General features: G+C 49.5%; 7 pseudogenes; all 7 read left to right on the forward strand.

Moving 5' to 3' along the window:
• The first annotated feature begins 3,151 nt into the window (after positions 1 to 3,151).
• LOC126422215 (U2 spliceosomal RNA) lies at positions 3,152 to 3,364 on the forward strand (annotated as a pseudogene).
• A 3,273-nt stretch (positions 3,365 to 6,637) lies between these two features.
• On the forward strand, positions 6,638 to 6,850 carry LOC126422226 (U2 spliceosomal RNA; annotated as a pseudogene).
• A 3,284-nt stretch (positions 6,851 to 10,134) lies between these two features.
• LOC126422237 (U2 spliceosomal RNA) lies at positions 10,135 to 10,347 on the forward strand (annotated as a pseudogene).
• Positions 10,348 to 13,632: 3,285 nt separating this feature from the next.
• LOC126422259 (U2 spliceosomal RNA) lies at positions 13,633 to 13,845 on the forward strand (annotated as a pseudogene).
• Positions 13,846 to 17,104: 3,259 nt separating this feature from the next.
• Positions 17,105 to 17,317, forward strand: LOC126422812 (U2 spliceosomal RNA; annotated as a pseudogene).
• A 3,259-nt stretch (positions 17,318 to 20,576) lies between these two features.
• On the forward strand, positions 20,577 to 20,789 carry LOC126421440 (U2 spliceosomal RNA; annotated as a pseudogene).
• A 3,275-nt stretch (positions 20,790 to 24,064) lies between these two features.
• LOC126422801 (U2 spliceosomal RNA) lies at positions 24,065 to 24,277 on the forward strand (annotated as a pseudogene).
• The last annotated feature ends 2,197 nt before the right edge of the window (positions 24,278 to 26,474 follow it).

Raw genomic sequence — 26,474 nt, forward strand, 5'->3', positions numbered from 1 at the left:
TTTCTTTTAATTAATTTAAAATTATCTTAAGAAATTTTTTTTTTTGGTGTTAGCCAGACCGCACTTGCAGCCGCATTACGCTAGGCTGGTAATTTATGGTGGCACAGGACAGTGCCTTCGGATGCCTCGTTAGCGTCTCTTATGGTCCTATCGCAGATAATTTTAATAATATTTTTTGGAGTTATAACCTTAGCTCCTCGCGAACGTCGTCGTCGTCGTCGTCGTCGCCACCGCACGCACGCAGAATACGTGGTACACACGCACACACACATATGCAGTAGGCGGTGGACGATGTAAGCACTCGGCTAGGTGTAGCTCGCGCCAGTATAGCTCGCGCCGGCCTGGCGCTGCTGTGGGGCGGCCTCACGGCTTCTCCACTGGCCTGGCAGCTAGCGGCGTTCAAATGGGAGTCGCAGTTTACTCCTCGACATGGAGGGTGGTACTGGGCTGTTGACGAGTGCTCTCGTATTTTGTCGTTCCCTCCGGCACTTGCCTTTGCGATGTTTTCGACGGTCGCCTGTTGCCATATCGGCCCGCACCACCATGTGTGACTCCCACATGTGGAGCGTACATGCTGCAAGCATTTAGGCCCTGACACTGCGGTTTTTCATCTGTGGCGGTACTCCGCAAGGATACCGCCCTTCGATTGTGCCATTCCAGCACTAATTGAAGTGCTAGATTTTCCGGCCTGTTAGGAGACCGCTCCTGCAAAATGTGCGAGGAGATTTTTGCTGGTTGCGAGCTACCCGCCGATTTTCTAGCTGTACGTATTGCCCTTAATCCAAAGGTCACAGTCGACTGTCGGGCTAGAGACGTACGTCCCATCACCGTTCTTAACACTGTTTATAAGTTGGTGGCACGAAGTGTGGCTTCACGTCTTAAACAGGTAATGAATAAGGTACTTTGTCCCACTCAATCATGTGGCGTTTCGAATCGAACCACCTTCACCGCTGCTTCTATATACCGTGATGCTGTCTTACTCACCCACCGCCGACGCTCGAACCCCGGCTGCAATTGATCGCTAGATTTCGCCGGTGCCTTCGATAGGGTCTCCCATCCTTACCTGCTGGCCGTTATGTCGCGGATGGGTTTCGGGGAGCACTTCATAAGAGTCATCCGGCACTTCTTGGATGGAGCAAATTCCACAATCATTGTGAACGGCTGCAGATCACGACCAATTCCCATCAGACGATCAGTTCGACAAGGGTGTCCCTTGTCAGTGTATTTTATCGCTTTGGACCCCGTGCTGCGTGACATCGGACGAATGGTCGATGGTGTTCCTTTCCCAGGCGTCACCTTCCGCAGTGCGGCATACGCGGATGGTGTAGGTGTGTTTGTAGCAAACGCCAGGGACATCGATTCAGTTCGCCGAGTCCTCCACGTTTATGAACGAGCATCCGGTGCCATGTTAAAAGTCAACAAAATGGTGCTAATCCCACTAGGACCACGATCATTGACCATCGAGCGCCCATGATTCCGGATTGTAGGGGAACAACGTATCTTGGGTCTTGAGGTGACTGCCTGTCCGCAGCGCATCTTAACACTCACGTGCAGGCGGATTCTCACGCGCATCAGAGGACTTTGCGTGAGTCACACTGATCGACGACTCGACCTCCATCATTGAATCCAACTGATTAATACTTACATCCTATAACGGGCATGGTATGTAGCACAACTCCTTACGCTACCGAAACAAACCAGCAGAGCCATCTCACAAACAGTATATTGCCTGTTGTGGCGGCATGCACTATTCAAAGTTGATGCACAGACTTGTACACTGCCAAAGGTCGATGGTGGCCTTGGACTCATTGAGTTTCCCCGCAAATGTGCGGCAATCCTGATTCACCGTATCGCCACTTTGCGTGAGATTGACCCAGGTGGGACAACAGCGGTGCTTTTCGACCGTTATCGCCCACAATCGGCGCGTGAACCAGTATGTTTGACACATATTACATTCCGGATGACGGCAGTCAAGGTCTATTACCTCAATCAAAGTTACGTCCTAACAGTGGCCACCGACAAGGCACGCACATCAAAGCGCCTTTACTAGGCGCTTCGAGAGCCAGCCCACACCACATAAATTGGAGGACAGACGACCATCGGTCATCTGGCACCAAGCTTGGGCTAATATCAACCACCCAGCCCTCCCCACAGAAGTTTCAGCGCTATGGTATCGCGTTGTAAACAATTTAATACCCACTAATCATCGCTTGGCGGCCATCCGCCTATGGCCCTCGGCTGCTTGCGGCCGATGTGGTGACGTAGACACCAGAGAGCATCGTCTCTTATGCCCTCACGTCACAGAAGTGTGGGACCTTGCACGTGTGCTATTAGCGCTGATCGGTGGGACTACACTGGACTATGTGCCAATCGACTGGTTCCTTACGCCTGATATTCAGACCAACCCCCGAAAACGACATAACGCAGTGGTGTGGCTCTTGGGGCACACCATTTTCACGATCTATGACCTTTGCCTCACCGATGCTGTCTCTTTCATGGACTACCTTTGGAGCCAGCATCGCCTGGCGGAATGTGACCGGAAATATACCATTACTTTTGCAAGATTTCTTAAAGTTGCAATGGTTCATGGTTATCAAAAGGTGGTCCAGGCTGAGTAAGGCACCTCGTATAAGAATTGCCTGAGTGTACCCCTGGATCTTTGTCACTCGGACTTTCAAACTACTCTTGACTTAACCATACCCCAGGTTTGATATTGGCCTTCTGGGCATCACTAGAGTAGACTGCTCTATGATACTGATAATATGGAAATTGGTAACATGGAAATTGTGTGAACGTTGTATGAAAAATTATTGGAAAATTGGAAAACACATAATCTATCTTAGGGGATTATTACTTCGTTAATTCTATGGGCTATGGGATTATCTCGCCAGTTTCGTTTGAGTGTGCTACCGTCGCTGTTTTTTTTTTTTTTTTGCCTTCATTTCTGTCTTTATTTATTTCTTTCTATTTAGTTTTTAACATCATCACTTGCCTCACACCTGCAGAGGGAAGTGTGTTTCTGAGGAGTGTGTCGTCGCCCCCTGAGGCATAGCAGAGTATGCCTCCGCTTTTATTTTCGGTTTATGGCAATAAGTCTTGCTGCTAACAACACCCTGCTTTACGTGCTGCGTCGACACTAGAGGATGGCGGCATTTTTGGAGAGGAAAAGGTAGGGCTATAGGGGAGGTAGGAGGGAAAAAAAGTGTAGTATCTGCTCTTATCAGCTTAATATCTGATACGTCCTGCATTGCACGACCAGAATATTAAACTCATTTTTGGCTTATGACGGAGTGCTAGGGGCTTGCTCCACCTCTGTCGCGGGTTGGCCCGGCATTGCAGTACCGTCGGGATCGGCCCACCTAAAATTAATTAAAACACAGCCTGAAATGGGTTAACATTCTGCAGTGATCAGATATGCCGCTGGTAGCAAAACTTGTCGTAGTTGTTGATGTGCCCAGTGGTTAGTTGCTTACACACCACGATTTCTTTTAATTAATTTAAAATTATCTTAAGAAATTTTTTTTTTTTTGGTGTTAGCCAGACCGCACTTGCAGCCGCATTACGCTAGGCTGGTAATTTATGGTGGCACAGGACAGTGCCTTCGGATGCCTCGTTAGCGTCTCTTATGGTCCTATCGCAGATAATTTTAATAATATTTTTTGGAGTTATAACCTTAGCTCCTCGCGAACGTCGTCGTCGTCGTCGTCGTCGTCGTCGCCGCCGCACGCACGCAGAATACGTGGTACACACGCACACACACATATGCAGTAGGCGGTGGACGATGTAAGCACTCGGCTAGGTGTAGCTCGCGCCAGTATAGCTCGCGCCGGCCTGGCGCTGCTGTGGGGCGGCCTCACGGCTTCTCCACTGGCCTGGCAGCTAGCGGCGTTCAAATGGGAGTCGCAGTTTACTCCTCGACATGGAGGGTGGTACTGGGCTGTTGACGAGTGCTCTCGTATTTTGTCGTTCCCTCCGGCACTTGCCTTTGCGATGTTTTCGACGGTCGCCTGTTGCCATATCGGCCCGCACCACCATGTGTGACTCCCACATGTGGAGCGTACATGCTGCAAGCATTTAGGCCCTGACACTGCGGTTTTTCATCTGTGGCGGTACTCCGCAAGGATACCGCCCTTCGATTGTGCCATTCCAGCACTAATTGAAGTGCTAGATTTTCCGGCCTGTTAGGAGACCGCTCCTGCAAAATGTGCGAGGAGATTTTTGCTGGTTGCGAGCTACCCGCCGATTTTCTAGCTGTACGTATTGCCCTTAATCCAAAGGTCACAGTCGACTGTCGGGCTAGAGACGTACGTCCCATCACCGTTCTTAACACTGTTTATAAGTTGGTGGCACGAAGTGTGGCTTCACGTCTTAAACAGGTAATGAATAAGGTACTTTGTCCCACTCAATCATGTGGCGTTTCGAATCGAACCACCTTCACCGCTGCTTCTATATACCGTGATGCTGTCTTACTCACCCACCGCCGACGCTCGAACCCCGGCTGCAATTGATCCCTAGATTTCGCCGGTGCCTTCGATAGGGTCTCCCATCCTTACCTGCTGGCCGTTATGTCGCGGATGGGTTTCGGGGAGCACTTCATAAGAGTCATCCGGCACTTCTTGGATGGAGCAAATTCCACAATCATTGTGAACGGCTGCAGATCACGACCAATTCCCATCAGACGATCAGTTCGACAAGGGTGTCCCTTGTCAGTGTATTTTATCGCTTTGGACCCCGTGCTGCGTGACATCGGACGAATGGTCGATGGTGTTCCTTTCCCAGGCGTCACCTTCCGCAGTGCGGCATACGCGGATGGTGTAGGTGTGTTTGTAGCAAACGCCAGGGACATCGATTCAGTTCGCCGAGTCCTCCACGTTTATGAACGAGCATCCGGTGCCATGTTAAAAGTCAACAAAATGGTGCTAATCCCACTAGGACCACGATCATTGACCATCGAGCGCCCATGGTTCCGGATTGTAGGGGAACAACGTATCTTGGGTCTTGAGGTGACTGCCTGTCCGCAGCGCATCTTAACACTCACGTGCAGGCGGATTCTCACGCGCATCAGAGGACTTTGCGTGAGTCACACTGATCGACGACTCGACCTCCATCATTGAATCCAACTGATTAATACTTACATCCTATAACGGGCATGGTATGTAGCACAACTCCTTACGCTACCGAAACAAACCAGCAGAGCCATCTCACAAACAGTATATTGCCTGTTGTGGCGGCATGCACTATTCAAAGTTGATGCACAGACTTGTACACTGCCAAAGGTCGATGGTGGCCTTGGACTCATTGACTTTCCCCGCAAATGTGCGGCAATCCTGATTCACCGTATCGCCACTTTGCGTGAGATTGACCCAGGTGGGACAACAGCGGTGCTTTTCGACCGTTATCGCCCACAATCGGCGCGTGAACCAGTATGTTTGACACATATTACATTCCGGATGACGGCAGTCAAGGTCTATTACCTCAATCAAAGTTACGTCCTAACAGTGGCCACCGACAAGGCACGCACATCAAAGCGCCTTTACTAGGCGCTTCGAGAGCCAGCCCACACCACATAAATTGGAGGACAGACGACCATCGGTCATCTGGCACCAAGCTTGGGCTAATATCAACCACCCAGCCCTCCCCACAGAAGTTTCAGCGCTATGGTATCGCGTTGTAAACAATTTAATACCCACTAATCATCGCTTGGCGGCCATCCGCCTATGGCCCTCGGCTGCTTGCGGCCGATGTGGTGACGTAGACACCAGAGAGCATCGTCTCTTATGCCCTCACGTCACAGAAGTGTGGGACCTTGCACGTGTGCTATTAGCGCTGATCGGTGGGACTACACTGGACTATGTGCCAATCGACTGGTTCCTTACGCCTGATATTCAGACCAACCCCCGAAAACGACATAACGCAGTGGTGTGGCTCTTGGGGCACACCATTTTCACGATCTATGACCTTTGCCTCACCGATGCTGTCTCTTTCATGGACTACCTTTGGAGCCAGCATCGCCTGGCGGAATGTGACCGGAAATATACCATTACTTTTGCAAGATTTCTTAAAGTTGCAATGGTTCATGGTTATCAAAAGGTGGTCCAGGCTGAGTAAGGCACCTCGTATAAGAATTGCCTGAGTGTACCCCTGGATCTTTGTCACTCGGACTTTCAAACTACTCTTGACTTAACCATACCCCAGGTTTGATATTGGCCTTCTGGGCATCACTAGAGTAGACTGCTCTATGATACTGATAATATGGAAATTGGTAACATGGAAATTGTGTGAACGTTGTATGAAAAATTATTGGAAAATTGGAAAACACATAATCTATCTTAGGGGATTATTACTTCGTTAATTCTATGGGCTATGGGATTATCTCGCCAGTTTCGTTTGAGTGTGCTACCGTCGCTGTTTTTTTTTTTTGCCTTCATTTCTGTCTTTATTTATTTCTTTCTATTTAGTTTTTAACATCATCACTTGCCTCACACCTGCAGAGGGAAGTGTGTTTCTGAGGAGTGTGTCGTCGCCCCCTGAGGCATAGCAGAGTATGCCTCCGCTTTTATTTTCGGTTTATGGCAATAAGTCTTGCTGCTAACAACACCCTGCTTTACGTGCTGCGTCGACACTAGAGGATGGCGGCATTTTTGGAGAGGAAAAGGTAGGGCTATAGGGGAGGTAGGAGGGAAAAAAAGTGTAGTATCTGCTCTTATCAGCTTAATATCTGATACGTCCTGCATTGCACGACCAGAATATTAAACTCATTTTTGGCTTATGACGGAGTGCTAGGGGCTTGCTCCACCTCTGTCGCGGGTTGGCCCGGCATTGCAGTACCGTCGGGATCGGCCCACCTAAAATTAATTAAAACACAGCCTGAAATGGGTTAACATTCTGCAGTGATCAGATATGCCGCTGGTAGCAAAACTTGTCGTAGTTGTTGATGTGCCCAGTAGTTAGTTGCTTACACACCACGATTTCTTTTAATTAATTTAAAATTATCTTAAGAAATTTTTTTTTTTTTGGTGTTAGCCAGACCGCACTTGCAGCCGCATTACGCTAGGCTGGTAATTTATGGTGGCACAGGACAGTGCCTTCGGATGCCTCGTTAGCGTCTCTTATGGTCCTATCGCAGATAATTTTAATAATATTTTTTGGAGTTATAACCTTAGCTCCTCGCGAACGTCGTCGTCGTCGTCGTCGTCGTCGTCGTCGTCGTCGCCGCCGCACGCACGCAGAATACGTGGTACACACGCACACACACATATGCAGTAGGCGGTGGACGATGTAAGCACTCGGCTAGGTGTAGCTCGCGCCAGTATAGCTCGCGCCGGCCTGGCGCTGCTGTGGGGCGGCCTCACGGCTTCTCCACTGGCCTGGCAGCTAGCGGCGTTCAAATGGGAGTCGCAGTTTACTCCTCGACATGGAGGGTGGTACTGGGCTGTTGACGAGTGCTCTCGTATTTTGTCGTTCCCTCCGGCACTTGCCTTTGCGATGTTTTCGACGGTCGCCTGTTGCCATATCGGCCCGCACCACCATGTGTGACTCCCACATGTGGAGCGTACATGCTGCAAGCATTTAGGCCCTGACACTGCGGTTTTTCATCTGTGGCGGTACTCCGCAAGGATACCGCCCTTCGATTGTGCCATTCCAGCACTAATTGAAGTGCTAGATTTTCCGGCCTGTTAGGAGACCGCTCCTGCAAAATGTGCGAGGAGATTTTTGCTGGTTGCGAGCTACCCGCCGATTTTCTAGCTGTACGTATTGCCCTTAATCCAAAGGTCACAGGCGACTGTCGGGCTAGAGACGTACGTCCCATCACCGTTCTTAACACTGTTTATAAGTTGGTGGCACGAAGTGTGGCTTCACGTCTTAAACAGGTAATGAATAAGGTACTTTGTCCCACTCAATCATGTGGCGTTTCGAATCGAACCACCTTCACCGCTGCTTCTATATACCGTGATGCTGTCTTACTCACCCACCGCCGACGCTCGAACCCCGGCTGCAATTGATCCCTAGATTTCGCCGGTGCCTTCGATAGGGTCTCCCATCCTTACCTGCTGGCCGTTATGTCGCGGATGGGTTTCGGGGAGCACTTCATAAGAGTCATCCGGCACTTCTTGGATGGAGCAAATTGCACAATCATTGTGAACGGCTGCAGATCACGACCAATTCCCATCAGACGATCAGTTCGACAAGGGTGTCCCTTGTCAGTGTATTTTATCGCTTTGGACCCCGTGCTGCGTGACATCGGACGAATGGTCGATGGTGTTCCTTTCCCAGGCGTCACCTTCCGCAGTGCGGCATACGCGGATGGTGTAGGTGTGTTTGTAGCAAACGCCAGGGACATCGATTCAGTTCGCCGAGTCCTCCACGTTTATGAACGAGCATCCGGTGCCATGTTAAAAGTCAACAAAATGGTGCTAATCCCACTAGGACCACGATCATTGACCATCGAGCGCCCATGGTTCCGGATTGTAGGGGAACAACGTATCTTGGGTCTTGAGGTGACTGCCTGTCCGCAGCGCATCTTAACACTCACGTGCAGGCGGATTCTCACGCGCATCAGAGGACTTTGCGTGAGTCACACTGATCGACGACTCGACCTCCATCATTGAATCCAACTGATTAATACTTACATCCTATAACGGGCATGGTATGTAGCACAACTCCTTACGCTACCGAAACAAACCAGCAGAGCCATCTCACAAACAGTATATTGCCTGTTGTGGCGGCATGCACTATTCAAAGTTGATGCACAGACTTGTACACTGCCAAAGGTCGATGGTGGCCTTGGACTCATTGAGTTTCCCCGCAAATGTGCGGCAATCCTGATTCACCGTATCGCCACTTTGCGTGAGATTGACCCAGGTGGGACAACAGCGGTGCTTTTCGACCGTTATCGCCCACAATCGGCGCGTGAACCAGTATGTTTGACACATATTACATTCCGGATGACGGCAGTCAAGGTCTATTACCTCAATCAAAGTTACGTCCTAACAGTGGCCACCGACAAGGCACGCACATCAAAGCGCCTTTACTAGGCGCTTCGAGAGCCAGCCCACACCACATAAATTGGAGGACAGACGACCATCGGTCATCTGGCACCAAGCTTGGGCTAATATCAACCACCCAGCCCTCCCCACAGAAGTTTCAGCGCTATGGTATCGCGTTGTAAACAATTTAATACCCACTAATCATCGCTTGGCGGCCATCCGCCTATGGCCCTCGGCTGCTTGCGGCCGATGTGGTGACGTAGACACCAGAGAGCATCGTCTCTTATGCCCTCACGTCACAGAAGTGTGGGACCTTGCACGTGTGCTATTAGCGCTGATCGGTGGGACTACACTGGACTATGTGCCAATCGACTGGTTCCTTACGCCTGATATTCAGACCAACCCCCGAAAACGACATAACGCAGTGGTGTGGCTCTTGGGCCACACCATTTTCACGATCTATGACCTTTGCTTCACCGATGCTGTCTCTTTCATGGACTACCTTTGGAGCCAGCATCGCCTGGCGGAATGTGACCGGAAATATACCATTACTTTTGCAAGATTTCTTAAAGTTGCAATGGTTCATGGTTATCAAAAGGTGGTCCAGGCTGAGTAAGGCACCTCGTATAAGAATTGCCTGAGTGTACCCCTGGATCTTTGTCACTCGGACTTTCAAACTACTCTTGACTTAACCATACCCCAGGTTTGATATTGGCCTTCTGGGCATCACTAGAGTAGACTGCTCTATGATACTGATAATATGGAAATTGGTAACATGGAAATTGTGTGAACGTTGTATGAAAAATTATTGGAAAATTGGAAAACACATAATCTATCTTAGGGGATTATTACTTCGTTAATTCTATGGGCTATGGGATTATCTCGCCAGTTTCGTTTGAGTGTGCTACCGTCGCTGTTTTTTTTTTTTTTGCCTTCATTTCTGTCTTTATTTATTTCTTTCTATTTAGTTTTTAACATCATCACTTGCCTCACACCTGCAGAGGGAAGTGTGTTTCTGAGGAGTGTGTTGTCGCCCCCTGAGGCATAGCAGAGTATGCCTCCGCTTTTATTTTCGGTTTATGGCAATAAGTCTTGCTGCTAACAACACCCTGCTTTACGTGCTGCGTCGACACTAGAGGATGGCGGCATTTTTGGAGAGGAAAAGGTAGGGCTATAGGGGAGGTAGGAGGGAAAAAAAGTGTAGTATCTGCTCTTATCAGCTTAATATCTGATACGTCCTGCATTGCACGACCAGAATATTAAACTCATTTTTGGCTTATGACGGAGTGCTAGGGGCTTGCTCCACCTCTGTCGCGGGTTGGCCCGGCATTGCAGTACCGTCGGGATCGGCCCACCTAAAATTAATTAAAACACAGCCTGAAATGGGTTCACATTCTGCAGTGATCAGATATTCCGCTGGTAGCAAAACTTGTCGTAGTTGTTGATGTGCCCAGTAGTTAGTTGCTTACACACCACGATTTCTTTTAATTAATTTAAAATTATCTTAAGAAATTTTTTTTTTTTTTGGTGTTAGCCAGACCGCACTTGCAGCCGCATTACGCTAGGCTGGTAATTTATGGTGGCACAGGACAGTGCCTTCGGATGCCTCGTTAGCGTCTCTTATGGTCCTATCGCAGATAATTTTAATAATATTTTTTGGAGTTATAACCTTAGCTCCTCGCGAACGTCGTCGTCGTCGTCGTCGTCGTCGTCGTCGTCGTCGCCGCCGCACGCACGCAGAATACGTGGTACACACGCACACACACATATGCAGTAGGCGGTGGACGATGTAAGCACTCGGCTAGGTGTAGCTCGCGCCAGTATAGCTCGCGCCGGCCTGGCGCTGCTGTGGGGCGGCCTCACGGCTTCTCCACTGGCCTGGCATATAGCGGCGTTCAAATGGGAGTCGCAGTTTACTCCTCGACATGGAGGGTGGTACTGGGCTGTTGACGAGTGCTCTCGTATTTTGTCGTTCCCTCCGGCACTTGCCTTTGCGATGTTTTCGACGGTCGCCTGTTGCCATATCGGCCCGCACCACCATGTGTGACTCCCACATGTGGAGCGTACATGCTGCAAGCATTTAGGCCCTGACACTGCGGTTTTTCATCTGTGGCGGTACTCCGCAAGGATACCGCCCTTCGATTGTGCCATTCCAGCACTAATTGAAGTGCTAGATTTTCCGGCCTGTTAGGAGACCGCTCCTGCAAAATGTGCGAGGAGATTTTTGCTGGTTGCGAGCTACCCGCCGATTTTCTAGCTGTACGTATTGCCCTTAATCCAAAGGTCACAGGCGACTGTCGGGCTAGAGACGTACGTCCCATCACCGTTCTTAACACTGTTTATAAGTTGGTGGCACGAAGTGTGGCTTCACGTCTTAAACAGGTAATGAATAAGGTACTTTGTCCCACTCAATCATGTGGCGTTTCGAATCGAACCACCTTCACCGCTGCTTCTATATACCGTGATGCTGTCTTACTCACCCACCGCCGACGCTCGAACCCCGGCTGCAATTGATCCCTAGATTTCGCCGGTGCCTTCGATAGGGTCTCCCATCCTTACCTGCTGGCCGTTATGTCGCGGATGGGTTTCGGGGAGCACTTCATAAGAGTCATCCGGCACTTCTTGGATGGAGCAAATTGCACAATCATTGTGAACGGCTGCAGATCACGACCAATTCCCATCAGACGATCAGTTCGACAAGGGTGTCCCTTGTCAGTGTATTTTATCGCTTTGGACCCCGTGCTGCGTGACATCGGACGAATGGTCGATGGTGTTCCTTTCCCAGGCGTCACCTTCCGCAGTGCGGCATACGCGGATGGTGTAGGTGTGTTTGTAGCAAACGCCAGGGACATCGATTCAGTTCGCCGAGTCCTCCACGTTTATGAACGAGCATCCGGTGCCATGTTAAAAGTCAACAAAATGGTGCTAATCCCACTAGGACCACGATCATTGACCATCGAGCGCCCATGGTTCCGGATTGTAGGGGAACAACGTATCTTGGGTCTTGAGGTGACTGCCTGTCCGCAGCGCATCTTAACACTCATGTGCAGGCGGATTCTCACGCGCATCAGAGGACTTTGCGTGAGTCACACTGATCGACGACTCGACCTCCATCATTGAATCCAACTGATTAATACTTACATCCTATTACGGGCATGGTATGTAGCACAACTCCTTACGCTACCGAAACAAACCAGCAGAGCCATCTCACAAACAGTATATTGCCTGTTGTGGCGGCATGCACTATTCAAAGTTGATGCACAGACTTGTACACTGCCAAAGGTCGATGGTGGCCTTGGACTCATTGACTTTCCCCGCAAATGTGCGGCAATCCTGATTCACCGTATCGCCACTTTGCGTGAGATTGACCCAGGTGGGACAACAGCGGTGCTTTTCGACCGTTATCGCCCACAATCGGCGCGTGAACCAGTATGTTTGACACATATTACATTCCGGATGACGGCAGTCAAGGTCTATTACCTCAATCAAAGTTACGTCCTAACAGTGGCCACCGACAAGGCACGCACATCAAAGCGCCTTTACTAGGCGCTTCGAGAGCCAGCCCACACCACATAAATTGGAGGACAGACGACCATCGGTCATCTGGCACTAAACTTGGGCTAATATTAACCACCCAGCCCTCCCCACAGAAGTTTCAGCGCTATGGTATCGCGTTGTAAACAATTTAATACCCACTAATCATCGCTTGGCGGCCATCCGCCTATGGCCCTCGGCTGCTTGCGGCCGATGTGGTGACGTAGACACCAGAGAGCATCGTCTCTTATGCCCTCACGTCACAGAAGTGTGGGACCTTGCACGTGTGCTATTAGCGCTGATCGGTGGGACTACACTGGACTATGTGCCAATCGACTGGTTCCTTACCCCTGATATTCAGACCAACTCCCGAAAACGACATAACGCAGTGGTGTGGCTCTTGGGGCACACCATTTTCACGATCTATGACCTTTGCCTCACCGATGCTGTCTCTTTCATGGACTACCTTTGGAGCCAGCATCGCCTGGCGGAATGTGACCGGAAATATACCATTACTTTTGCAAGATTTCTTAAAGTTGCAATGGTTCATGGTTATCAAAAGGTGGTCCAGGCTGAGTAAGGCACCTCGTATAAGAATTGCCTGAGTGTACCCCTGGATCTTTGTCACTCGGACTTTCAAACTACTCTTGAATTAACCATACCCCAGGTTTGATATTGGCCTTCTGGGCATCACTAGAGTAGACTGCTCTATGATACTGATAATATGGAAATTGGTAACATGGAAATTGTGTGAACGTTGTATGAAAAATTATTGGAAAATTGGAAAACACATAATCTATCTTAGGGGATTATTACTTCGTTAATTCTATGGGCTATGGGATTATCTCGCCAGTTTCGTTTGAGTGTGCTACCGATGCTGTTTTTTTTTTTTTTGCCTTCATTTCTGTCTTTATTTATTTCTTTCTATTTAGTTTTTAACATCATCACTTGCCTCACACCTGCAGAGGGAAGTGTGTTTCTGAGGAGTGTGTCGTCGCCCCCTGAGGCATAGCAGAGTATGCCTCCGCTTTTATTTTCGGTTTATGGCAATAAGTCTTGCTGCTAACAACACCCTGCTTTACGTGCTGCGTCGACACTAGAGGATGGCGGCATTTTTGGAGAGGAAAAGGTAGGGCTATAGGGGAGGTAGGAGGGAAAAAAAGTGTAGTATCTGCTCTTATCAGCTTAATATCTGATACGTCCTGCATTGCACGACCAGAATATTAAACTCATTTTTGGCTTATGACGGAGTGCTAGGGGCTTGCTCCACCTCTGTCGCGGGTTGGCCCGGCATTGCAGTACCGTCGGGATCGGCCCACCTAAAATTAATTAAAACACAGCCTGAAATGGGTTAACATTCTGCAGTGATCAGATATTCCGCTGGTAGCAAAACTTGTCGTAGTTGTTGATGTGCCCAGTAGTTAGTTGCTTACACACCACGATTTCTTTTAATTAATTTAAAATTATCTTAAGAAATTTTTTTTTTGGTGTTAGCCAGACCGCACTTGCAGCCGCATTACGCTAGGCTGGTAATTTATGGTGGCACAGGACAGTGCCTTCGGATGCCTCGCTAGCGTCTCTTATGGTCCTATCGCAGATAATTTTAATAATATTTTTTGGAGTTATAACCTTAGCTCCTCGCGAACGTCGTCGTCGTCGCCGCCGCACGCACGCAGAATACGTGGTACACACGCACACACACATATGCAGTAGGCGGTGGACGATGTAAGCACTCGGCTAGGTGTAGCTCGCGCCAGTATAGCTCGCGCCGGCCTGGCGCTGCTGTGGGGCGGCCTCACGGCTTCTCCACTGGCCTGGCATATAGCGGCGTTCAAATGGGAGTCGCAGTTTACTCCTCGACATGGAGGGTGGTACTGGGCTGTTGACGAGTGCTCTCGTATTTTGTCGTTCCCTCCGGCACTTGCCTTTGCGATGTTTTCGACGGTCGCCTGTTGCCATATCGGCCCGCACCACCATGTGTGACTCCCACATGTGGAGCGTACATGCTGCAAGCATTTAGGCCCTGACACTGCGGTTTTTCATCTGTGGCGGTACTCCGCAAGGATACCGCCCTTCGATTGTGCCATTCCAGCACTAATTGAAGTGCTAGATTTTCCGGCCTGTTAGGAGACCGCTCCTGCAAAATGTGCGAGGAGATTTTTGCTGGTTGCGAGCTACCCGCCGATTTTCTAGCTGTACGTATTGCCCTTAATCCAAAGGTCACAGTCGACTGTCGGGCTAGAGACGTACGTCCCATCACCGTTCTTAACACTGTTTATAAGTTGGTGGCACGAAGTGTGGCTTCACGTCTTAAACAGGTAATGAATAAGGTACTTTGTCCCACTCAATCATGTGGCGTTTCGAATCGAACCACCTTCACCGCTGCTTCTATATACCGTGATGCTGTCTTACTCACCCACCGCCGACGCTCGAACCCCGGCTGCAATTGATCCCTAGATTTCGCCGGTGCCTTCGATAGGGTCTCCCATCCTTACCTGCTGGCCGTTATGTCGCGGATGGGTTTCGGGGAGCACTTCATAAGAGTCATCCGGCACTTCTTGGATGGAGCAAATTCCACAATCATTGTGAACGGCTGCAGATCACGACCAATTCCCATCAGACGATCAGTTCGACAAGGGTGTCCCTTGTCAGTGTATTTTATCGCTTTGGACCCCGTGCTGCGTGACATCGGACGAATGGTCGATGGTGTTCCTTTCCCAGGCGTCACCTTCCGCAGTGCGGCATACGCGGATGGTGTAGGTGTGTTTGTAGCAAACGCCAGGGACATCGATTCAGTTCGCCGAGTCCTCCACGTTTATGAACGAGCATCCGGTGCCATGTTAAAAGTCAACATAATGGTGCTAATCCCACTAGGACCACGATCATTGACCATCGAGCGCCCATGGTTCCGGATTGTAGGGGAACAACGTATCTTGGGTCTTGAGGTGACTGCCTGTCCGCAGCGCATCTTAACACTCACGTGCAGGCGGATTCTCACGCGCATCAGAGGACTTTGCGTGAGTCACACTGATCGACGACTCGACCTCCATCATTGAATCCAACTGATTAATACTTACATCCTATAACGGGCATGGTATGTAGCACAACTCCTTACGCTACCGAAACAAACCAGCAGAGCCATCTCACAAACAGTATATTGCCTGTTGTGGCGGCATGCACTATTCAAAGTTGATGCACAGACTTGTACACTGCCAAAGGTCGATGGTGGCCTTGGACTCATTGAGTTTCCCCGCAAATGTGCGGCAATCCTGATTCACCGTATCGCCACTTTGCGTGAGATTGACCCAGGTGGGACAACAGCGGTGCTTTTCGACCGTTATCGCCCACAATCGGCGCGTGAACCAGTATGTTTGACACATATTACATTCCGGATGACGGCAGTCAAGGTCTATTACCTCAATCAAAGTTACGTCCTAACAGTGGCCACCGACAAGGCACGCACATCAAAGCGCCTTTACTAGGCGCTTCGAGAGCCAGCCCACACCACATAAATTGGAGGACAGACGACCATCGGTCATCTGGCACTAAACTTGGGCTAATATTAACCACCCAGCCCTCCCCACAGAAGTTTCAGCGCTATGGTATCGCGTTGTAAACAATTTAATACCCACTAATCATCGCTTGGCGGCCATCCGCCTATGGCCCTCGGCTGCTTGCGGCCGATGTGGTGACGTAGACACCAGAGAGCATCGTCTCTTATGCCCTCACGTCACAGAAGTGTGGGACCTTGCACGTGTGCTATTAGCGCTGATCGGTGGGACTACACTGGACTATGTGCCAATCGACTGGTTCCTTACCCCTGATATTCAGACCAACTCCCGAAAACGACATAACGCAGTGGTGTGGCTCTTGGGGCACACCATTTTCACGATCTATGACCTTTGCCTCACCGATGCTGTCTCTTTCATGGACTACCTTTGGAGCCAGCATCGCCTGGCGGAATGTGACCGGAAATATACCATTACTTTTGCAAGATTTCTTAAAGTTGCAATGGTTCATGGTTATCAAAAGGTGGTCCAGGCTGAGTAAGGCACCTCGTATAAGAATTGCCTGAGTGTACCCCTGGATCTTTGTCACTCGGACTTTCAAACTACTCTTGAATTAACCATACCCCAGGTTTGATATTGGCCTTCTGGGCATCACTAGAGTAGACTGCTCTATGATACTGATAATATGGAAATTGGTAACATGGAAATTGTGTGAACGTTGTATGAAAAATTATTGGAAAATTGGAAAACACATAATCTATCTTAGGGGATTATTACTTCGTTAATTCTATGGGCTATGGGATTATCTCGCCAGTTTCGTTTGAGTGTGCTACCGATGCTGTTTTTTTTTTTTTTTTGCCTTCATTTCTGTCTTTATTTATTTCTTTCTATTTAGTTTTTAACATCATCACTTGCCTCACACCTGCAGAGGGAAGTGTGTTTCTGAGGAGTGTGTCGTCGCCCCCTGAGGCATAGCAGAGTATGCCTCCGCTTTTATTTTCGGTTTATGGCAATAAGTCTTGCTGCTAACAACACCCTGCTTTACGTGCTGCGTCGACACTAGAGGATGGCGGCATTTTTGGAAAGGAAAAGGTAGGGCTATAGGGGAGGTAGGAGGGAAAAAAAGTGTAGTATCTGCTCTTATCAGCTTAATATCTGATACGTCCTGCATTGCACGACCAGAATATTAAACTCATTTTTGGCTTATGACGGAGTGCTAGGGGCTTGCTCCACCTCTGTCGCGGGTTGGCCCGGCATTGCAGTACCGCCGGGATCGGCCCCATTAAAATTAATTAAAACACAGCCTGAAATGGGTTAACATTCTGCAGTGATCAGATATTCCGCTGGTAGCAAAACTTGTCGTAGTTGTTGATGTGCCCAGTAGTTAGTTGCTTACACACCACGATTTCTTTTAATTAATTTAAAATTATCTTAAGAAATTTTTTTTTTTGGTGTTAGCCAGACCGCACTTGCAGCCGCATTACGCTAGGCTGGTAATTTATGGTGGCACAGGACAGTGCCTTCGGATGCCTCGTTAGCGTCTCTTATGGTCCTATCGCAGATAATTTTAATAATATTTTTTGGAGTTATAACCTTAGCTCCTCGCGAACGTCGTCGTCGTCGCCGCCGCACGCACGCAGAATACGTGGTACACACGCACACACACATATGCAGTAGGCGGTGGACGATGTAAGCACTCGGCTAGGTGTAGCTCGCGCCAGTATAGCTCGCGCCGGCCTGGCGCTGCTGTGGGGCGGCCTCACGGCTTCTCCACTGGCCTGGCAGCTAGCGGCGTTCAAATGGGAGTCGCAGTTTACTCCTCGACATGGAGGGTGGTACTGGGCTGTTGACGAGTGCTCTCGTATTTTGTCGTTCCCTCCGGCACTTGCCTTTGCGATGTTTTCGACGGTCGCCTGTTGCCATATCGGCCCGCACCACCATGTGTGACTCCCACATGTGGAGCGTACATGCTGCAAGCATTTAGGCCCTGACACTGCGGTTTTTCATCTGTGGCGGTACTCCGCAAGGATACCGCCCTTCGATTGTGCCATTCCAGCACTAATTGAAGTGCTAGATTTTCCGGCCTGTTAGGAGACCGCTCCTGCAAAATGTGCGAGGAGATTTTTGCTGGTTGCGAGCTACCCGCCGATTTTCTAGCTGTACGTATTGCCCTTAATCCAAAGGTCACAGTCGACTGTCGGGCTAGAGACGTACGTCCCATCACCGTTCTTAACACTGTTTATAAGTTGGTGGCACGAAGTGTGGCTTCACGTCTTAAACAGGTAATGAATAAGATACTTTGTCCCACTCAATCATGTGGCGTTTCGAATCGAACCACCTTCACCGCTGCTTCTATATACCGTGATGCTGTCTTACTCACCCACCGCCGACGCTCGAACCCCGGCTGCAATTGATCGCTAGATTTCGCCGGTGCCTTCGATAGGGTCTCCCATCCTTACCTGCTGGCCGTTATGTCGCGGATGGGTTTCGGGGAGCACTTCATAAGAGTCATCCGGCACTTCTTGGATGGAGCAAATTCCACAATCATTGTGAACGGCTGCAGATCACGACCAATTCCCATCAGACGATCAGTTCGACAAGGGTGTCCCTTGTCAGTGTATTTTATCGCTTTGGACCCCGTGCTGCGTGACATCGGACGAATGGTCGATGGTGTTCCTTTCCCAGGCGTCACCTTCCGCAGTGCGGCATACGCGGATGGTGTAGGTGTGTTTGTAGCAAACGCCAGGGACATCGATTCAGTTCGCCGAGTCCTCCACGTTTATGAACGAGCATCCGGTGCCATGTTAAAAGTCAACAAAATGGTGCTAATCCCACTAGGACCACGATCATTGACCATCGAGCGCCCATGGTTCCGGATTGTAGGGGAACAACGTATCTTGGGTCTTGAGGTGACTGCCTGTCCGCAGCGCATCTTAACACTCACGTGCAGGCGGATTCTCACGCGCATCAGAGGACTTTGCGTGAGTCACACTGATCGACGACTCGACCTCCATCATTGAATCCAACTGATTAATACTTACATCCTATAACGGGCATGGTATGTAGCACAACTCCTTACGCTACCGAAACAAACCAGCAGAGCCATCTCACAAACAGTATATTGCCTGTTGTGGCGGCATGCACTATTCAAAGTTGATGCACAGACTTGTACACTGCCAAAGGTCGATGGTGGCCTTGGACTGATTGAGTTTCCCCGCAAATGTGCGGCAATCCTGATTCACCGTATCGCCACTTTGCGTGAGATTGACCCAGGTGGGACAACAGCGGTGCTTTTCGACCGTTATCGCCCACAATCGGCGCGTGAACCAGTATGTTTGACACATATTACATTCCGGATGACGGCAGTCAAGGTCTATTACCTCAATCAAAGTTACGTCCTAACAGTGGCCACCGACAAGGCACGCACATCAAAGCGCCTTTACTAGGCGCTTCGAGAGCCAGCCCACACCACATAAATTGGAGGACAGACGACCATCGGTCATCTGGCACCAAGCTTGGGCTAATATCAACCACCCAGCCCTCCCCACAGAAGTTTCAGCGCTATGGTATCGCGTTGTAAACAATTTAATACCCACTAATCATCGCTTGGCGGCCATCCGCCTATGGCCCTCGGCTGCTTGCGGCCGATGTGGTGACGTAGACACCAGAGAGCATCGTCTCTTATGCCCTCACGTCACAGAAGTGTGGGACCTTGCACGTGTGCTATTAGCGCTGATCGGTGGGACTACACTGGACTATGTGCCAATCGACTGGTTCCTTACGCCTGATATTCAGACCAACCCCCGAAAACGACATAACGCAGTGGTGTGGCTCTTGGGCCACACCATTTTCACGATCTATGACCTTTGCCTCACCGATGCTGTCTCTTTCATGGACTACCTTTGGAGCCAGCATCGCCTGGCGGAATGTGACCGGAAATATACCATTACTTTTGCAAGATTTCTTAAAGTTGCAATGGTTCATGGTTATCAAAAGGTGGTCCAGGCTGAGTAAGGCACCTCGTATAAGAATTGCCTGAGTGTACCCCTGGATCTTTGTCACTCGGACTTTCAAACTACTCTTGACTTAACCATACCCCAGGTTTGATATTGGCCTTCTGGGCATCACTAGAGTAGACTGCTCTATGATACTGATAATATGGAAATTGGTAACATGGAAATTGTGTGAACGTTGTATGAAAAATTATTGGAAAATTGGAAAACACATAATCTATCTTAGGGGATTATTACTTCGTTAATTCTATGGGCTATGGGATTATCTCGCCAGTTTCGTTTGAGTGTGCTACCGTCGCTGTTTTTTTTTTTTTTTGCCTTCATTTCTGTCTTTATTTATTTCTTTCTATTTAGTTTTTAACATCATCACTTGCCTCACACCTGCAGAGGGAAGTGTGTTTCTGAGGAGTGTGTCGTCGCCCCCTGAGGCATAGCAGAGTATGCCTCCGCTTTTATTTTCGGTTTATGGCAATAAGTCTTGCTGCTAACAACACCCTGCTTTACGTGCTGCGTCGACACTAGAGGATGGCGGCATTTTTGGAGAGGAAAAGGTAGGGCTATAGGGGAGGTAGGAGGGAAAAAAAGTGTAGTATCTGTTCTTATCAGCTTAATATCTGATACGTCCTGCATTGCACGACCAGAATATTAAACTCATTTTTGGCTTATGACGGAGTGCTAGGGGCTTGCTCCACCTCTGTCGCGGGTTGGCCCGGCATTGCAGTACCGTCGGGATCGGCCCACCTAAAATTAATTAAAACACAGCCTGAAATGGGTTAACATTCTGCAGTGATCAGATATTCCGCTGGTAGCAAAACTTGTCGTAGTTGTTGATGTGCCCAGTAGTTAGTTGCTTACACACCACGATTTCTTTTAATTAATTTAAAATTATCTTAAGAAATTTTTTTTTTTTGGTGTTAGCCAGACCGCACTTGCATCCGCATTACGCTAGGCTGGTAATTTATGGTGGCACAGGACAGTGCCTTCGGATGCCTCGTTAGCGTCTCTTATGGTCCTATCGCAGATAATTTTAATAATATTTTTTGGAGTTATAACCTTAGCTCCTCGCGAACGTCGTCGTCGTCGTCGTCGTCGCCGCCGCACGCACGCAGAATACGAGGTACACACGCACACACACATATGCAGTAGGCGGTGGACGATGTAAGCACTCGGCTAGGTGTAGCTCGCGCCAGTATAGCTCGCGCCGGCCTGGCGCTGCTGTGGGGCGGCCTCACGGCTTCTCCACTGGCCTGGCAGCTAGCGGCGTTCAAATGGGAGTCGCAGTTTACTCCTCGACATGGAGGGTGGTACTGGGCTGTTGACGAGTGCTCTCGTATTTTGTCGTTCCCTCCGGCACTTGCCTTTGCGATGTTTTCGACGGTCGCCTGTTGCCATATCGGCCCGCACCACCATGTGTGACTCCCACATGTGGAGCGTACATGCTGCAAGCATTTAGGCCCTGACACTGCGGTTTTTCATCTGTGGCGGTACTCCGCAAGGATACCGCCCTTCGATTGTGCCATTCCAGCACTAATTGAAGTGCTAGATTTTCCGGCCTGTTAGGAGACCGCTCCTGCAAAATGTGCGAGGAGATTTTTGCTGGTTGCGAGCTACCCGCCGATTTTCTAGCTGTACGTATTGCCCTTAATCCAAAGGTCACAGTCGACTGTCGGGCTAGAGACGTACGTCCCATCACCGTTCTTAACACTGTTTATAAGTTGGTGGCACGAAGTGTGGCTTCACGTCTTAAACAGGTAATGAATAAGGTACTTTGTCCCACTCAATCATGTGGCGTTTCGAATCGAACCACCTTCACCGCTGCTTCTATATACCGTGATGCTGTCTTACTCACCCACCGCCGACGCTCGAACCCCGGCTGCAATTGATCCCTAGATTTCGCCGGTGCCTTCGATAGGGTCTCCCATCCTTACCTGCTGGCCGTTATGTCGCGGATGGGTTTCGGGGAGCACTTCATAAGAGTCATCCGGCACTTCTTGGATGGAGCAAATTCCACAATCATTGTGAACGGCTGCAGATCACGACCAATTCCCATCAGACGATCAGTTCGACAAGGGTGTCCCTTGTCAGTGTATTTTATCGCTTTGGACCCCGTGCTGCGTGACATCGGACGAATGGTCGATGGTGTTCCTTTCCCAGGCGTCACCTTCCGCAGTGCGGCATACGCGGATGGTGTAGGTGTGTTTGTAGCAAACGCCAGGGACATCGATTCAGTTCGCCGAGTCCTCCACGTTTATGAACGAGCATCCGGTGCCATGTTAAAAGTCAACAAAATGGTGCTAATCCCACTAGGACCACGATCATTGACCATCGAGCGCCCATGGTTCCGGATTGTAGGGGAACAACGTATCTTGGGTCTTGAGGTGACTGCCTGTCCGCAGCGCATCTTAACACTCACGTGCAGGCGGATTCTCACGCGCATCAGAGGACTTTGCGTGAGTCACACTGATCGACGACTCGACCTCCATCATTGAATCCAACTGATTAATACTTACATCCTATAACGGGCATGGTATGTAGCACAACTCCTTACGCTACCGAAACAAACCAGCAGAGCCATCTCACAAACAGTATATTGCCTGTTGTGGCAGCATGCACTATTCAAAGTTGATGCACAGACTTGTACACTGCCAAAGGTCGATGGTGGCCTTGGACTCATTGAGTTTCCCCGCAAATGTGCGGCAATCCTGATTCACCGTATCGCCACTTTGCGTGAGATTGACCCAGGTGGGACAACAGCGGTGCTTTTCGACCGTTATCGCCCACAATCGGCGCGTGAACCAGTATGTTTGACACATATTACATTCCGGATGACGGCAGTCAAGGTCTATTACCTCAATCAAAGTTACGTCCTAACAGTGGCCACCGACAAGGCACGCACATCAAAGCGCCTTTACTAGGCGCTTCGAGAGCCAGCCCACACCACATAAATTGGAGGACAGACGACCATCGGTCATCTGGCACCAAACTTGGGCTAATATTAACCACCCAGCCCTCCCCACAGAAGTTTCAGCGCTATGGTATCGCGTTGTAAACAATTTAATACCCACTAATCATCGCTTGGCGGCCATCCGCCTATGGCCCTCGGCTGCTTGCGGCCGATGTGGTGACGTAGACACCAGAGAGCATCGTCTCTTATGCCCTCACGTCACAGAAGTGTGGGACCTTGCACGTGTGCTATTAGCGCTGATCGGTGGGACTACACTGGACTATGTGCCAATCGACTGGTTCCTTACCCCTGATATTCAGACCAACCCCCGAAAACGACATAACGCAGTGGTGTGGCTCTTGGGGCACACCATTTTCACGATCTATGACCTTTGCCTCACCGATGCTGTCTCTTTCATGGACTACCTTTGGAGCCAGCATCGCCTGGCGGAATGTGACCGGAAATATACCATTACTTTTGCAAGATTTCTTAAAGTTGCAATGGTTCATGGTTATCAAAAGGTGGTCCAGGCTGAGTAAGGCACCTCGTATAAGAATTGCCTGAGTGTACCCCTGGATCTTTGTCACTCGGACTTTCAAACTACTCTTGAATTAACCATACCCCAGGTTTGATATTGGCCTTCTGGGCATCACTAGAGTAGACTGCTCTATGATACTGATAATATGGAAATTGGTAACATGGAAATTGTGTGAACGTTGTATGAAAAATTATTGGAAAATTGGAAAACACATAATCTATCTTAGGGGATTATTACTTCGTTAATTCTATGGGCTATGGGATTATCTCGCCAGTTTCGTTTGAGTGTGCTACCGATGCTGTTTTTTTTTTTTTTTTTTTTTGCCTTCATTTCTGTCTTTATTTATTTCTTTCTATTTAGTTTTTAACATCATCACTTGCCTCACACCTGCAGAGGGAAGTGTGTTTCTGAGGAGTGTGTCGTCGCCCCCTGAGGCATAGCAGAGTATGCCTCCGCTTTTATTTTCGGTTTATGGCAATAAGTCTTGCTGCTAACAACACCCTGCTTTACGTGCTGCGTCGACACTAGAGGATTGCGGCATTTTTGGAAAGGAAAAGGTAGGGCTATAGGGGAGGTAGGAGGGAAAAAAAGTGTAGTATCTGCTCTTATCAGCTTAATATCTGATACGTCCTGCATTGCACGACCAGAATATTAAACTCATTTTTGGCTTATGACGGAGTGCTAGGGGCTTGCTCCACCTCTGTCGCGGGTTGGCCCGGCATTGCAGTACCGCCGGGATCGGCCCCATTAAAATTAATTAAAACCCAGCCTGAAATGGGTTAACATTCTGCAGTGATCAGATATTCCGCTGGTAGCAAAACTTGTCGTAGTTGTTGATGTGCCCAGTAGTTAGTTGCTTACACACCACGATTTCTTTTAATTAATTTAAAATTATCTTAAGAAATTTTTTTTTTTGGTGTTAGCCAGACCACACTTGCAGCCGCATTACGCTAGGCTGGTAATTTATGGTGGCACAGGACAGTGCCTTCGGATGCCTCGTTAGCGTCTCTTATGGTCCTATCGCAGATAATTTTAATAATATTTTTTGGAGTTATAACCTTAGCTCCTCGCGAACGTCGTCGTCGTCGTCGTCGCCGCCGCACGCACGCAGAATACGTGGTACACACGCACACACACATATGCAGTAGGCGGTGGACGATGTAAGCACTCGGCTAGGTGTAGCTCGCGCCAGTATAGCTCGCGCCGGCCTGGCGCTGCTGTGGGGCGGCCTCACGGCTTCTCCACTGGCCTGGCAGCTAGCGGCGTTCAAATGGGAGTCGCAGTTTACTCCTCGACATGGAGGGTGGTACTGGGCTGTTGACGAGTGCTCTCGTATTTTGTCGTTCCCTCCGGCACTTGCCTTTGCGATGTTTTCGACGGTCGCCTGTTGCCATATCGGCCCGCACCACCATGTGTGACTCCCACATGTGGAGCGTACATGCTGCAAGCATTTAGGCCCTGACACTGCGATTTTTCATCTGTGGCGGTACTCCGCAAGGATACCGCCCTTCGATTGTGCCATTCCAGCACTAATTGAAGTGCTAGATTTTCCGGCCTGTTAGGAGACCGCTCCTGCAAAATGTGCGAGGAGATTTTTGCTGGTTGCGAGCTACCCGCCGATTTTCTAGCTGTACGTATTGCCCTTAATCCAAAGGTCACAGTCGACTGTCGGGCTAGAGACGTACGTCCCATCACCGTTCTTAACACTGTTTATAAGTTGGTGGCACGAAGTGTGGCTTCACGTCTTAAACAGGTAATGAATAAGGTACTTTGTCCCACTCAATCATGTGGCGTTTCGAATCGAACCACCTTCACCGCTGCTTCTATATACCGTGATGCTGTCTTACTCACCCACCGCCGACGCTCGAACCCCGGCTGCAATTGATCGCTAGATTTCGCCGGTGCCTTCGATAGGGTCTCCCATCCTTACCTGCTGGCCGTTATGTCGCGGATGGGTTTCGGGGAGCACTTCATAAGAGTCATCCGGCACTTCTTGGATGGAGCAAATTCCACAATCATTGTGAACGGCTGCAGATCACGACCAATTCCCATCAGACGATCAGTTCGACAAGGGTGTCCCTTGTCAGTGTATTTTATCGCTTTGGACCCCGTGCTGCGTGACATCGGACGAATGGTCGATGGTGTTCCTTTCCCAGGCGTCACCTTCCGCAGTGCGGCATACGCGGATGGTGTAGGTGTGTTTGTAGCAAACGCCAGGGACATCGATTCAGTTCGCCGAGTCCTCCACGTTTATGAACGAGCATCCGGTGCCATGTTAAAAGTCAACAAAATGGTGCTAATCCCACTAGGACCACGATCATTGACCATCGAGCGCCCATGGTTCCGGATTGTAGGGGAACAACGTATCTTGGGTCTTGAGGTGACTGCCTGTCCGCAGCGCATCTTAACACTCACGTGCAGGCGGATTCTCACGCGCATCAGAGGACTTTGCGTGAGTCACACTGATCGACGACTCGACCTCCATCATTGAATCCAACTGATTAATACTTACATCCTATAACGGGCATGGTATGTAGCACAACTCCTTACGCTACCGAAACAAACCAGCAGAGCCATCTCACAAACAGTATATTGCCTGTTGTGGCGGCATGCACTATTCAAAGTTGATGCACAGACTTGTACACTGCCAAAGGTCGATGGTGGCCTTGGACTCATTGAGTTTCCCCGCAAATGTGCGGCAATCCTGATTCACCGTATCGCCACTTTGCGTGAGATTGACCCAGGTGGGACAACAGCGGTGCTTTTCGACCGTTATCGCCCACAATCGGCGCGTGAACCAGTATGTTTGACACATATTACATTCCGGATGACGGCAGTCAAGGTCTATTACCTCAATCAAAGTTACGTCCTAACAGTGGCCACCGACAAGGCACGCACATCAAAGCGCCTTTACTAGGCGCTTCGAGAGCCAGCCCACACCACATAAAT

This window comes from Schistocerca serialis, chromosome 1, assembly GCF_023864345.2.
Source record: "Schistocerca serialis cubense isolate TAMUIC-IGC-003099 chromosome 1, iqSchSeri2.2, whole genome shotgun sequence".
Taxonomy (NCBI): Eukaryota; Metazoa; Arthropoda; class Insecta; order Orthoptera; family Acrididae; genus Schistocerca; species Schistocerca serialis.